This window comes from Panthera tigris, chromosome A1 (genome assembly GCF_018350195.1).
Source record: "Panthera tigris isolate Pti1 chromosome A1, P.tigris_Pti1_mat1.1, whole genome shotgun sequence".
Taxonomy (NCBI): Eukaryota; Metazoa; Chordata; class Mammalia; order Carnivora; family Felidae; genus Panthera; species Panthera tigris.
This window is the reverse complement of record NC_056660.1, coordinates 49,591,016-49,605,805: the sequence shown is the minus strand read 5'-3', so window position 1 is coordinate 49,605,805 and position 14,790 is coordinate 49,591,016. Positions and strand designations below refer to the sequence as shown.

Here is a 14,790-nt window from a genome sequence, read left to right as displayed (position 1 = left end):
ACACTACTGGCATTTTTTGTATTTTCATTTTAAACAATTATCTATAAGCAAGTTTGTCTTTTTCTCATTTTTTTCATTATAGATTTTTTAAGCACACTACTGGCATTTTTTGTATTTTCATTTTAAACAATGTTTAAAACCATTCGAAAAGTGGGGAGAGCAGGAAGCAGGAATCAGTGTGCTCATGCAACAAAAATTGAGAAAAAAAAAGAGGGGGAGAAAAAGCATTTTTGCAGAGTTTTCTTTTCTATCGTCCATGGGTTTTTCATCCAAGTTACTCAGAGCAAAATGCTCAGAGATCAAGGTACTGCAGATGTTGAGAAGTACAATTTAAAAAATGGCCATGAATCTCTGCTTGAAGCGATTTTACTTTGTCACAAGAATCATGAGTTTTCTCCCTCACCTGTAAAAGGGCATGATATTTATGGGAGAAGTTAAAAGGAGGCAGATGTCAGCACAATGTTGAAGAAGCAACATAAATTCATTAACAAAGGGTTACCCTAAACTAATGCACTTGCTGTCATTAGACACACTTATAAGCAGGCTTGCTAATTCAGACTGGAGAAGCCAGAACTAGGTGACCTCTAAGGTGGCTTTCTAGCCTAAAGTCTGTAAGTGATGTATATTTGCCAAATAAAATGTATATACATATATGTCCTGTGTACATAGGAGATATATAAAACACATATCTAACATAGAAGACATGTATACAGAAAGGAAAAAGGGGAGAGAATGAGCACACAAATATTTAACTTAGCTTTCAAAGAATCAATGAGACAGCTATGGCCATTCCTTTCCGTAAAACAAACATGAAGTGAAATGGACCCTAGAATAACATGCACCTCCCACCCATCCCAGCATAGGACAAAAATAGAATCCACAAGTTCCCACACTATTGCAGAAATATAAACTGATCAACTACTTTTTAATTTTTAATCCATTTGGTAGTAACTATTCAAGCCAAGTCTATGCATATTCTATGGCCCAGCGATTCCACCCCTAGGTGTCTACTGAACAGAAACGCCTACATATATTCACCAAAAGTCATTTATGAGGTTTACGGAAGCACCTTTCATGACAGAATAAACTGGAAGCTGCACATATGTCTTTAACAATAGGATGGATAAATTACGGGATACCCACCATGAACTATTATATGACCACAAGAGCGGGCAATCTGGAACGGCATGCAACCACATGATTCAGTCTAGCAATGAGAAGCAAAAGCAGCCAAACACAAACAGTACAGACTATTCATAGCAAGTACAAAAACACAGATATAATGGGAGAAGTCAAGAGACCGGTTACCCTTGTGGGGAAGGATGGTGGAATGATTAGAAACCGAAGGGGGACACTGGTATTTCCCTTTATTTTGATCTAGAAGCTGGCTACCTAAGGGTTCTCTTTCTCTGAGGTCTTTGAATTGTACACTTATAATACATATCCTTTTATATATTTATATTATACTTCAAAGAGGTAAATGAAAAGAATAAATTGTACAGCCTAGGTGCTCAAATCATAGCTTATCTCCTAAGTAAAAGAAAATCATCTTGTAAAAATCAAAAACATTTAGTTTTAGAAGCAGTTAATGGAGGGGGATCACTAAAAGCTGATCATTAAAAAAATAGCACATTGAGTTGTAAAATATAGAGCTTCTTTTTACAATGATCAACATATACACCCCAGAAATTAAGCACAAAAGAACTATTAATATTCAACACAAAGCATAGGCTACACTGAAAACTGCCATCCAATTAAAATGGGATGCTTTGAGTGGAATATTCTCTTAAGCACACTGAGGGCAGACGGAAGAAAGCTCTCTTGAACCCCTGACCTCCTTTCCACTTCCCCTCATGGAGGCTTCTATTCCAACACACTCCTTTGCCATTTACTTTTTATTACAATAAAGCAAACGCTATGAATGCGAGGTATGGGTCTATTCTGTAACAAACATAATAAGCAGTAACCTTGGCACCATAACCTTCCACGCACTTTACATTCTCTTCTATGTATGGGCATTTATAATGCATTCTTGGACACAATGATATGTAGTCCAGTCAAATTAGTATCCTATCACTGAAATGTAATGCCAGGAATTCAAGTAGTCAATGATTTACTGGAGTCAATCGAGGCCACTCTCTGACACATAGCAAACACAATCCACCGCATGGAAGTCAGTAACTAGGTGGCTTCCTTGCCTTCTGTGGCCACCGGGCACAATCCCAAAGCCTTTTAAATAGAACAGGCTCAAAGGGAAGCTCATGGTAACACAGACTTTCCATGAGCCAGCTAACTTACTGCCCAACACAACAGAACCAAAAATAAGGCAGCCCTATCTACAAAGTTAGCTAATTCCTCCACAAATACTTCAAGAGTTGACATGGTGTAATACCATGTGTCAGAGGATGGGCTTTGGGTCAGATCTGGATTCCACTATGTCCATCTGAGCAATTTGACTCTCAAAGCTTCAGTTTCCTTCTTATGAAACTGGGGATAATGGTCCCCAGTTCAGTAGATGAGGAGGAAATGTACGCAGGTACTTAGCAGAATCCCTACTGTCATGGTAAGTGTTCATCAAGGAACATTATCATTAGACTATAAGCTAGAGAGAGCAGAGCCCATTTATTCACCAAGCTCCGTACAAATGCTTCCTATTGAAGCCATGCTGGACCCAGATATTTAAAATTGCAACCAGCCTGTCTGATACTCCCCACCACTCATCCCTGCTTTATTTCTGTACTTCTAACCATCTACTGCATGCATGCATTCATTACGGCTCTCCTGCACCAGATTCCAAAAGGATTTTTGAGGCTTTGTTTATTGTCATATCTCAGGTGTCTTAAGACAGGTTTACCACTTGGCAACCACATAATATTTTATTAACAATGCCTAGCACAGTGCATGGTACACAGATGCTCTCAAATATTGACTGAATACATTTATTTAGCTTACAAAAATGTAACTTAGCAAGAGAAAGCCTAAAATGATAATAGCTCAGGAGAGTCCTAATAAATATTCATGATGTCAAAGAACAGTTAAATTGCATTACCTTGCTTAAAACATATCCAATTGATTCAAATTGTATTGATACCCATAATTGGGTTTCTTTTTTAAAATACTATTTCTAAAATTGCAATAAAAGGGAATTCTTTACAACTGCACATCAGTGAGTCCAAAAAGGTAGAGCTTCAAAAACAAAGACCAACTTTAGAGTGCTAAGTACAAAGATAAGGTTTTAGACCCTGCAATGAAGAGCTTCCCATCAGAGCTCTGAAAGACAAAAGCCAAAAGAATCCAAACTTTCCTTGAAACCCAAATTCACCATCAAAGGGGGTAGAGGTGAAACATTAATAATGTCAATAAATGACTATATTGAATATGTTGCCAGTCTTCTCTGTGTGTCATACACTAATTTTTGAATATTGTGTTTAATATCCAAAAAAATCACAAGTAAAACACAGATATAATCCTCCACTGTTATATGAAATAGCTCTGGTAATTTCTTTGCTACCTGACAAAGGGCCAGAAAACATGCCCATCACAGACCTCTGAACCTTCTACTAGAGGTCAGGGAGAAAAGAGGCATAAACTCTCAAGTGAGCCCATCAGTGAACACATCCTTCTGTAACTACCTTATCCTAATAGCTTTTAGGTATCCTTTGAACCAGGAAGTCCTAGGTCTGATTCCTCCTTTATGAGAAATACCATCTTTAAACAAAGGGAAATAAATTCCATGCAGATGTTCTAGCTCTCTTCCAGAGATACCCATGCCAGGTTCTTCCATGAAGAGCCAGCATGGCTAAGAGGGTAGGCTCTGAGGTCACACCTCTGGGTGTGAATTCTGGCTCCACTTTTACTAGTCGTGAGAACTTGGTCATATTACTGAACTCTCATAGTCTTACCTAGGAACAACACACCAGGTCTTGCTGGGCTTAAATAAGAAATTTAAGAAGTGCTTAATGGAAGCAGATCAAGTAAAGGAGACATTTCAAAACTATCTTCTAATTATCCATCTCAACCAAATAGTGTGGGGAAGAGAAGTGGCCAGAGGTCAGTCAAGTTTCCCTACACACAAAGTCCTTCCTCAGAAAAGACATTTCTGTGAAGCATAATTCAAGACACTCTCACGTTATGGAAAGTTTTGAACAGTTAATGATCTCTAGAATACAGTCAAACAAAGGGCAAAGCAAACTGGTGGGGTATTACCATCACTGGCCAAACATCCATATTTGCATCAAACCCTCATCATCCATCCTTTTTCTACTGTAAACTGCCTTGGCCAACCCTGTAAATTCTCCAAAAGTTCAAAACTGGAGGAAAAAAACCCTGCTTACATGGCCAAAAATCTGTCTCCCTAATATCTGATAGCACAGCTTGGACACAAAGGATGACATTATAGTTTTATTATAGTTTGGTGTAGCCAGTTGTGTTCTAGGGCTTCATCAAAAGCACAGTAAAACCTTGGTTTGTGAGCATAATTTGTTCCAGAAACATGCTTGTAATCCAAAGCACTTGTATATCAAAGCAAATTTCAAGAACCATTGGCTTAGTTGTAATCATGTGACATTCGGTGTCATGTACTACTTGTGCAAGACATCCCTCGTTTATCAAGTTAAAATCTATTAGAAATGTTTGCTCATCTTGTGGAACACTCTCAGAACAAGTTATTCACAATCCAATTTACTATATTTCTAAATACCTTCTATTAATCTGAAGACCTGACCTCAGGTCCACACGCATGCACCCACTACAGCCTATAGTCTCTTCTGGTAGAGTGCAGAGAGCTGGGGCCACACCTGACTCATGGATGTATGTCTGGAATCAGCCACAGGCCTGCACTCAATATGTTCATGTAGAAGTTACCTAAAGCCACTCATAGAGCCAGTCCAGAAAATGAAGGACGAAGAGATGGAGGGAATTTTCCCCCAAATTAGGTAAAACTTCATAGTTTTAAGCATAAACCCACTTCTCTTTTTCTATTCCTCTCCTATATCTTGATACCCCTTTTCCTCAAGGAATCAACTTCCTCATTTGCAACAGTGAAAGGTTCAATCTTCTCATGCTCTGCCACAATATCATAACCCCCTAAGAAACGAATTCTCCATGCTTCAAAATCATCTTTCCTCCATAAATCTCAGCTCCCATCCTGTCAAAACTTTACCAATCGGTAAAGATCAAATACAGTTGTCTTACTCTACCATCAAGGAAACATGATTAAAAACTCGAGCTGGAACGTCTTCTAGAGTGGCATTATTTTTGCTCCAGTTACCATGGTGGAAGACTTCCCTACATCATACTAGGAAAGATGAGAAGTGTGGTCCCACCTGCCACTCCCCAAAGCTTCTCTGGCTAACAAGGAATCTGAAATTCTATATGGGGCTCAACTATAGCTTCCTACCCACCCATGTCTGCCCTGCCACATGCACTCATTCTTCTCTTGGCCCCTAATCCTACAGCCCTGAGGTCCCCCTTTCTTGACCCTGAATAAGCTTCCACTTTTGTTCCTCAGAACAACTGCAACTCACGGGGTGATTCTGTCCCCTGGCATTCACTTCCTGAGGCAACTTCCCAGAATGAGTAAGGCGGGGATTCCTCCTAGGGGCTCAACCCTTCTAGAGTTAGTCTGCCCTGCCCTGCATGGCACCAGCTGACCTGGATATTGCCTCTTCAGAAACCAGGCTGATGTTAGAGAAACTGGGCTCACAAGATACTTGGTCCCTCTCCAAGCCACTAAGTAATCTCGGCCCTCCAGTTGTTGCTTATGAAGTCTAGCCACCTGTTCACAACTTTAAAAATATTTCAAGAAATGAGGTCCTGAGTCATGATTTCATAAGCAGTCACAAGTAGAAGTGTGTGGACAGCATCTGCTTTAAATCTGTCAGACCTGTATGGGGTAAGCGGGGAGGCACATTTGTGGTAGTAGGAGACAGTGGAGATAGTTCTGAGCAGATGTCCTTCTCATGACAAGAGTACTATCATTTTTACATGTGAAACAAGACCGTCACCTCCAAATGCGAAGAAAAAAAGGAATTACGAGCAACACTAAAGATACCAAGTGAAATTTTCAGAAACATAGCAAGAAAATAATTTCTACCGCTACTTTCTGAGGAAATGGCTTGCTTTTTTTCCAAATGCAGGAATCAAAGAAGCAACTTAGGAATAGATCAAATAATGACTCCTTTTTTCTATAAATAGAAACTCTATTTTTCTATTAATGGAAGCTCATCCCATTGCATTATTTAATATAGAGCAAATATCACCACCTGTCTCTAATGACTGTTAGATAGGAGGAAGAGATATGTGAATAACAATTTCAAGGTGAATTCTTAGAATACTGCACTTATTCTTTCTCTCAAAAGCAAGCTGCATTTAAGAAAATGAAATTCTTCCTTTCCTCCCACCTTCATCCCTAAAAATGAAACTGTATTCCATTGGACAATCTTTCAGTAATGTCAGAAACCCATGACTCATAGATTGTAATCTGCCTTTGCTGCAAAATTCAGCTCTACCTGAGTGTGGAAGCTGTAAAAATGACACTTGAGAAAATAACATTAAACCTGGAGGTAATTAGTGAGCACAAATAGATAAACTTGATGATTTCTGAATTTACCTATGTGAGAAAAAACTCTTGGAAATTCAACAGTTTTTGCCCTAGCAACATAAAATGCTTCTTCAATCAAATAAGTACCTCTTGTTAAAAATAATTTATTAAATTTCACACCCTCCCACATACTACTAAGAATAGCCAAGTTTTACTTAAAGAGAAAGGAGGAAAACAACATGCATCCAAAGACGCTGACTGGCACACAGTTCCACTTAAAAACTGAAACAGAAGCTAAAAGATGGGTTTTTGCTCTCTCTCAACCACAGATTCTCTGTAGTTCTCTTTTACTTCATGGAGCAAGTGCTTGCTATTACATGAAACTGATTACGCACTGAAGACTCACACATATATATTCCCTATTACATTGCAACCCCAAACCCCAAAACAGGCAACAGGCAATTCTCAACACAAGATTTAGTACCCGTTATGTCTGCTGTGTACTAAATGGAATTATACACTCAACTGTATCAAATGTACTGGGGAGAAGCTAGAGAGGATGTCAATGACAGGCTGAGCCGTAGTTTTACTTCCACTGGTAACAATGCTAGGTAGCAGCAGCAATGGAAATAGCGGGTTTTGGTTTCAGACATGTTAAGGTTGAGACAATTAACAGGCACAATAGAAATGTGAATTGGTAATTAGACACACAAGTGAGATGGTCAAGCTAGGAATCTAGGTTGGAGATATAATTTGGGGAACTGTCATCATAGAGACGAAATGTAAGGTCCCAATGCTAAAATAGTATCACCTAGAAAATAAGGCTAAATAGAGAAGAGATGTAGGGACTGAGCTCTGGAAAACCCAACACGTAAGGTTTAAGAAATAGAGAAGAGGGGCGCCTGGGTGGCTCAGTCGGTTGGGCAGCTGACTTCGGCTCAGGTCATGATCTCGCGGTCCGTGAGTTCGAGCCCCGCGTCGGGCTCTGTGCTGACAGCTCAGAGCCTGGAGCCTGTTTCAGATTCTGTGTCTCCCTCTCTCTGACCCTCCCCTGTTCATGCTCTGTCTCTCTCTGTCTCAAAAATAAACGTTAAAAAAAAATTAAAAAAAAAAAAAGAGAGAAGAAACCAGCAAAGCAGACAGAGGACCACCCAGTGTGATGGGAAGAGTGGCACACCAGATGGAAGGGAAGAAGATAGAGGGGCCAAAGGGTCAAAACATGCTGTTAAGAAAAGAGCTGAAGAGTTATTATTGGATTGTTTTTTAAACCCTTATAATATCTTACACATGTACACATAATTATTAAATTACTGGCTGCTTCTCCTCCTCAAAGGAGGAAAAAGAATGAATTATCAACAAAAATCTTGTCAAAACCACTGGTGTCCTAAAGACACAATTTATGAGAAAACTACATAGCTCAGGTGTCCTTCGAGATGCTGTAGCCCATTTTCCAAGTCAGTATGAAATTCAACTATTAGCCTAAGTCTTCTAGCGTCATGATATTGGAACGTGCTAAGTGAGGTACTTTCAAAGTCAGTGTTTCTCAAACTATGTGCCACAGAACACGAGAAGCTAGCAAAATTTTAATAGGATTTAAGGTAGAAAATTTTTGTGAAGTGGTGTGTATTTTCTTCTTAAATATACACAATAGCAAATTAAAGTTCTGAGAAGTCCTACAATAAGAAATCCATTTTACTTAGAGTTTGAATTTTTTTTTTCATATTTTTGGCACAACTGTTACTAAAATCTTTTTTTTATATTTTTTAAAATGTTTTATTTATTATTGAGAGACAGAGCGAGACACAGCATGAGCATGGGAGGGGCAGACAGAGGAGGAGACACAGAATTTGAAGCAGCCTCCACACTCTGAACTGCCAGCACAGAGCCCGACGCGGGGCTCGAACCCACCAACTGCGAGATCATGACCTGAGCTGAAGTCGGATGCCCAACCGACTGAGCCACCCAGGCACCCCTACCAAACTCTTAAAAGACACTGATAGTATTGAAGTATTTTGCAATTGTGTTCGTTTTAAGCTCACTTTATGCTTAATTATACAATGCATATTAAAATAATTGCCTTTATAAAGCACTTACTATTAACCATTATATTGACTACTGTGTATTATCTCCTTTAATCCCCACAGTCATCTAATGATTACCAATTAGGTAACTCAGACTCCAAAAGCTTAAAACTTTCCCAGAGTCATAAAACTATTAAGACTTGATGTGACCCATACTTTCCATAGACTAAAATCCATACAAAGACTGTGTTTTAGCATTAGTGCAGTCGCACTTTTCACCATCATATCTATTTTTAAATAACTTACTTCTTTTTTGATTCTGAAAAGAACCATTAACTCTCTACATTATCCTGAAATAGGTCACTCAATATTCTCTCAAAGTGTTGGCTCAAAAAACCTACCTATGGCAGTAGCCATGTCTTGCATAAACCTGTCTCCTAGAGACAATGTCAGAAGCTCCCCATAACCATCTTTTCTGGAAAAGTTTAGACATATATTCTGCTATCTTGAACATACAACCCATTTTGGTATTCCACAGATGGAAAATTGCCAAAACGCGTTTTAGGAGACTTCTACGTAAATGAAATACATCACAATAACTCTCAGAGTGAGAGAACAACTACAAAGTGTAGATTCCCCACTTCACCACTGCTAAGCCTTTATGAGTATGGTTTCTGTAAGACAAGTACCCATCAACTATAAATTAATAAGATTACAAATTAATCACAAGATGAAATGGGAAAATTTTTTAGTTAGTTTCATAAAAGGACATTTTCTTATATATAAAAAAAGCTATTATCTACATTTAGGTTTGTGAAAATTAAGATATATTTCAGGTGCCTAGCACGTAAAAACTTACCTACTTCCTGATACACATGAAAATTCTTTGCAGCAAAGCATAAGAGGATATAAATTGTTATCAGTAAGTTATCACTCTGCTAATTCCTCAGCTATAATTAATATTAAATGTACCGTGTGTGTGTAGAATATAAATCCCGTATTGTCAAAGTGTTATATACTAAACTGTTTGTTTATGTTACACATTCAAAAGTCCCCATATTGCTCAGAAGTAAATTATTCTCTCTTGCCTCTAATACTTGTTTCAAAGTTCTAATTTCCACTATGGGAAAAATTAGTACCCCTTCCCCCCTCAAAAAAATCCCCACCCCAATTTTATCATTTCAGTCCTAAATTTTACCATTCTAGATAAGCCTCACTTTAATATTTACCAGAGCAATTCCAAGGTAGAAAAAAAAAACCCTAAAGTTTTCACAATTTTATTTAATCCAAAGGTTCACAGAGGCAATATAAATTTAGCCCAGGAAGGGTTTCTCAACCTTGGCAGCATTAATATTTTGTTGGGTTTTTAAAATTTGTTTATTCATTTATTTTTGAAGGAGGGAGGGAGGGAGGAAGGGGTAGAGAGAGAAAGAGAGAGGGAGAGAGAAACGCATGAGCAGGGGAAGGGCAGAGAGAGGGGGAGACAGAGAATCCCAAGCAGCCTCCGAACCACCAGCGTAGAGCCCAATGCAGGGCTCAAACTCACGAACCATGAGATCATGATCTGAAATGAAATCAAGAGTCAGACACTCAACTGATGGAGCCACCCAGGCACCCCAGCATTAAAATTTTTGAACTGTACAGTTCCTCACTGTGGGGGAGTTATACTGTGCATCGCAGGGGGTTAACAGCATTCCTGGCCTTATCCACTGGCTACCAGAAGCACTCTGTTCACACTTGCTATGACAATCAGAAATGTCTCCAGACATTGCCAAATGCCCCGTGGAGGGCAAAATTGCCCATAGTTGAGAACCACAGTTGTAGAGGATCTAAGAATTTAACTAGCTCTTCTTAACCAAATAAAGCACGCCCATCGGCTGAAAATTAGTGGAAAGGGTCATTTAATGATGGCAATCTAGAAAAAGAGATCAAATCTGTGAACAAAACAAATAGCCAAGCAGTGACTACACACCTGAAGAGTTCATAGAAAACATACTATTAGATGAAAGGGCAAGACTTAACTCAGTGCCTGCATCGTCACTTGACACTCAGCAAATATATACTAAATGCTTGAAGAATTACAACAACCTAGTGTAAGCCAGGAGTTGTGTTCTCATTACTCTGGAAAAATGCATTCCAGCTTGCTTATCCTTCATATTTAAAGTAGTAAGAAATAATGCATCAGATCTTCATTTTTTTCTATCACAGTCCTATTAAATTATATCTTATAAAGTCTGATCAACTTAGATGGTCCTCCAATTAAACTCTATTTAAGCCATTATCTAATAATTTTATGTATATGTGTGTGTGTGTCTGTATGTGTATATGTGTGTATATACATCTGTATACAAAATATATCGTATATTGTTATTTCATAGAGTATTATCATGGATTTTCCTAGTTCAAACACAAATATTCCATGTCTAATTCTTTTTGTTCACAATATTGATAATTTGAGTACTATCGTAGGCTGAATAACAAACATTCCCTTCCCCCAAAATATTCACATCCCAGTCCCTGGAATCTGCAAATGTTATCTTGCATGGCAAAAGGGATTTTGCAGGTGTTGTCGCAATTTGTATAAAGCTACCTGCCTTTTATTAGAAAACCAACATCATGCATTATTTAAAACTTTTCCATTTACATATACCACCTGTGACAGATTTTCCATTTCCTATTTAGCCTTCTATATAACACTTGAAATTTCAGAATATCACCAAAGTATCACCAATAATCCTATATAAACCACTGAGAAAGAATGGACACGCTTCAAAGGAATAACATAATTGGCTTTCAAATGCATATTAACATAACCCTGCCTTTCAATTAACTTTCAAGGTCAATATACATTCAATCTGGATATCCTTCAGACTAGCTGGCATTTATTGCAATCAACTTCAATTTTCCCATTTCATTTCTGAATACTTTTTTGAAACTTCTGAGACTAACGAAATTAATGAGCTCTTTCTTCTTCCCCCTCCTTCACCATATTTAGTCCAAACCAAATTCAACTAATATTTCCCGGACAACTTTTCTTAGACATGCCCTTTACATTCCCACTAGCATTATCCCAGCTTAGAATGCACAATTTAAGAAGTTCTTGTCCAGTGCAGGTATCATCTAATCCCCAATCCTGTTCATCCTTCCATGTGTTCTGTCCTGATGAAGGGCTAAGTTTCAGAGCCTGAAAGCTAAAGCCTAATTAACCCAAACAACTTCCTCTCATTCAAACTCACCTCCCTACCAACCAAGTCCTATCAATTCTAGCTCCTAAATATCTCTTATGTTCACCTCTTCCTTCTCAGACCGATTTCTTGTCTTCAGTCTTTCCCCATACCTCAACCTCGTCCTCCTTCACAGAGGTGACTCAAGAACCTTCCTAAACTGGAGTGCTATGTCTTCTCCCTTAAAATCCTTATATTTTATGGCTTATTTCCCTTGAGTAAAATACAAACGTGGCATTTGCATTCATGCTGTGGTCACTTTTAGTCACCTCATTTCTTGTCCTGCCCCAGCACAAACCCAACATTCTTTCCATAAAGCATCCTTAGATTACTCTCAATAGTCCTACGTGGGACTCCCATCTCTACATGGGAAACAACAGGAGGTTTTCTCTTTCTAGAAGTCTCCTGACTGTTCTCCCTTTCCTTTGAGCTACTCATTCTTTCAGATTAAGCTCAGATTTCACCTGCCTCTGAAGACTTCCTATATTCTCCTAGAGGCCTCTCCCATGTAAGCCCACGTATAACCAATGTAGACTGCTTTTAGAGCATTCCATTATACTGTGATGTACCATGGATGTCTCCCGAGTCTCTTCCACTAGACTGTGAATGCCATGAATTCAGAGACAGAATGCTGTTCACCTCTGGCTCAGTATTCAAAAAAGACAAAAAAATATTAGTGGGCAGAACAGATTAGTCTTCAGCTTCTTCACTCTAAAAATCTATCCAAGTACCCAGAACTATTTTTGAGGGGACATTTTAACTAAATCATTTACTCCCTCTCATCTCCATTAAAATTTATGGTTCCCTAGGCCTTACTATTGAAGTTATTTTTAGTTACATGCTCCATTTCCATCTTTCAGCCATTTCCTGTTGTATCCCATACTATACTCCAATTTCAGTCAAGAAAGTCCAACACAAGAGGAGCTGTTAATTCTCACTGCAGAGCCAAATATGCCATTCCTTCAGCCTAAAATGCCAGAATCTGTCACATATTTAATTCTTAAATGTCAATTTCCAGTAAAGTCCCACAAGAAAATGTCATACAACTGAAAATACCATCACTCTAGAGAGCTATTGGGTATATATGAATAGTAGTTACAGGAATATGAAGCCATACCATTATTCTTCCACATGTATATATTACTAATGTTAATACTTGTGTTCTTGTACCACCACCACCAAAGAAACTCTGAGGACTAATCTTTTTCTTGTTATAGACATTATTCATATAACAGGGGTTTTGTTAAGTCTATAAACTTAAGTAGAAAATATGCTTAGGATAACAATTTCACATACCTTCTCTTTAGAGTATTTCCCATTGGTTTATTCCCTATAATTGAAGTTCTCAAGGCATGGTCTCCAGACCAGCAGCATCCACAGTACCTCAGAAATTGTTGGAAATAAAAAATCTCAGGCCTTACTTCATACCTCTGGAATCAGCAACTGTGGAGTTAGGGGTCTAGTAATGTGGCTTACTGAACCCTCCAAGTGATCCCAATGTGTGCTAATGATGGAGAGCCAGTGCCCTAAAAATATACAAAAGTTAAAACTACATCTTAACTGAAACTACAGCTTCAACTAGTTTAGCTACTTCTCTTGAAAAAGGAAGTTAAAATGAAACCTAATTCCTCTAGACTTACCCAACTAGAATTTAAAACAAAAAGCACAGAGAAACTCAAAATTAAGTGAAAAGCCAGAAACTCCTGCCAACAATTTTCAAGTATGGGCAGAAAAAAAAACCTCACATGCTTCACTGTGCTTAGGCATGCTGAAGAGGGCACCATAAAAATGCACTTGATTTGCTGCTGTCACTGCACACTAAGCTGGCTCTCAGGGGGTCTTGGTCCAGGAATCTAAAGGACGGGGAAAGTCATTGAGTTTATTACTTAACACTCCATAAGCACCAACACTCCAAGGGATCCAGAAGAGAACATCTAAGCATAAAAATCATGCATCGAGTCCACAGAACAGAATGTTTCAAGAAGCAAGAACCACAGAAGTGATTTGCTGAAAAGTCAACCACTTCTGGCTTTAAGGGAATACTATTCAGGAGGTTCTAGTTAGTTCCTTTTTGTTGCATTCATCTTATAATTTCCTCATATCATGCCTTCCTATTTTAAGTCTGCAAAGAAGAGTAAGTGGTAAGAAACCAGCCTAGACATGTTTTCCTATTGCCTAATCTCTAATTTGTTTGCCCCAGTAAGGAAGTCTGAATTAAATAATGCTGGAATAATTCATCTGACTGTGATAAAAGATTAAATGAGCATTAGAAAATCCTACACAGAAAGTTACAATACCAAAGTAGTTTGTGTAAAAACAGTCATGAGTAGGTAGAGCTATAAGGTATTAGATTTAAAACATAAAAACAGAACTTGTTGCAAAGAGGTACAAAACATGTATAAAGAAAAACGAATAGTGGCTGCACCAAAAAAACTAAATTTCCATTGGTAAACTCCCTGCTGTGTATTTTAAAATTTGCAATAATGTGAACATATTCTGGTCTGCTGGTTCAAGCAGGTAGTTTCCTTCAAAACTTCATTCTAGCTCTTATTCAGTTTACTAAATCTAAAATAGAGTAAATAATACATTAAAATGTAGATTAAGTACCAATATGGACAGCCAGTCATTGAAATGAATAAGATTAACACCACATAAAATGAAATATTACCCTTGTTCAAGTCTTTTGCTTCTGTAGTAAAGCAGGGAGTGAGGCACAGCAGAAATAACTACACCCAAAGCAAGAAGAGGGAATGAAGTCAGGACACTAGTCCTGCAGGTGGCCCTGCAAAACCCACCTGACTTCTTCTGAGCCACTTTCTTTTTTGTGAAAAAACACATTAAATGAAGATTCTCTTCAGTACCTTCTGGCTCTGAAACTCTGATTTTTACTTCTTACAAAGGAATATTCATCAAAAGTACAGTTTCTGAAATTAACAATTCCCACTGCAAATTTAAAATTGACATGAAAGGCAATATAAAGACTTACTGGTCTGGCGAGAGGGCC

General features: G+C 38.2%; 1 protein-coding gene across 10 annotated transcripts in view; it reads right to left on the bottom strand.

Moving 5' to 3' along the window:
* LMO7 (LIM domain 7) overlaps positions 1-14,790 on the bottom strand; it is a 191,946-nt gene that overhangs the window by 58,270 nt on the left and 118,886 nt on the right. The gene's annotated exons all lie outside the window — the stretch shown is intronic.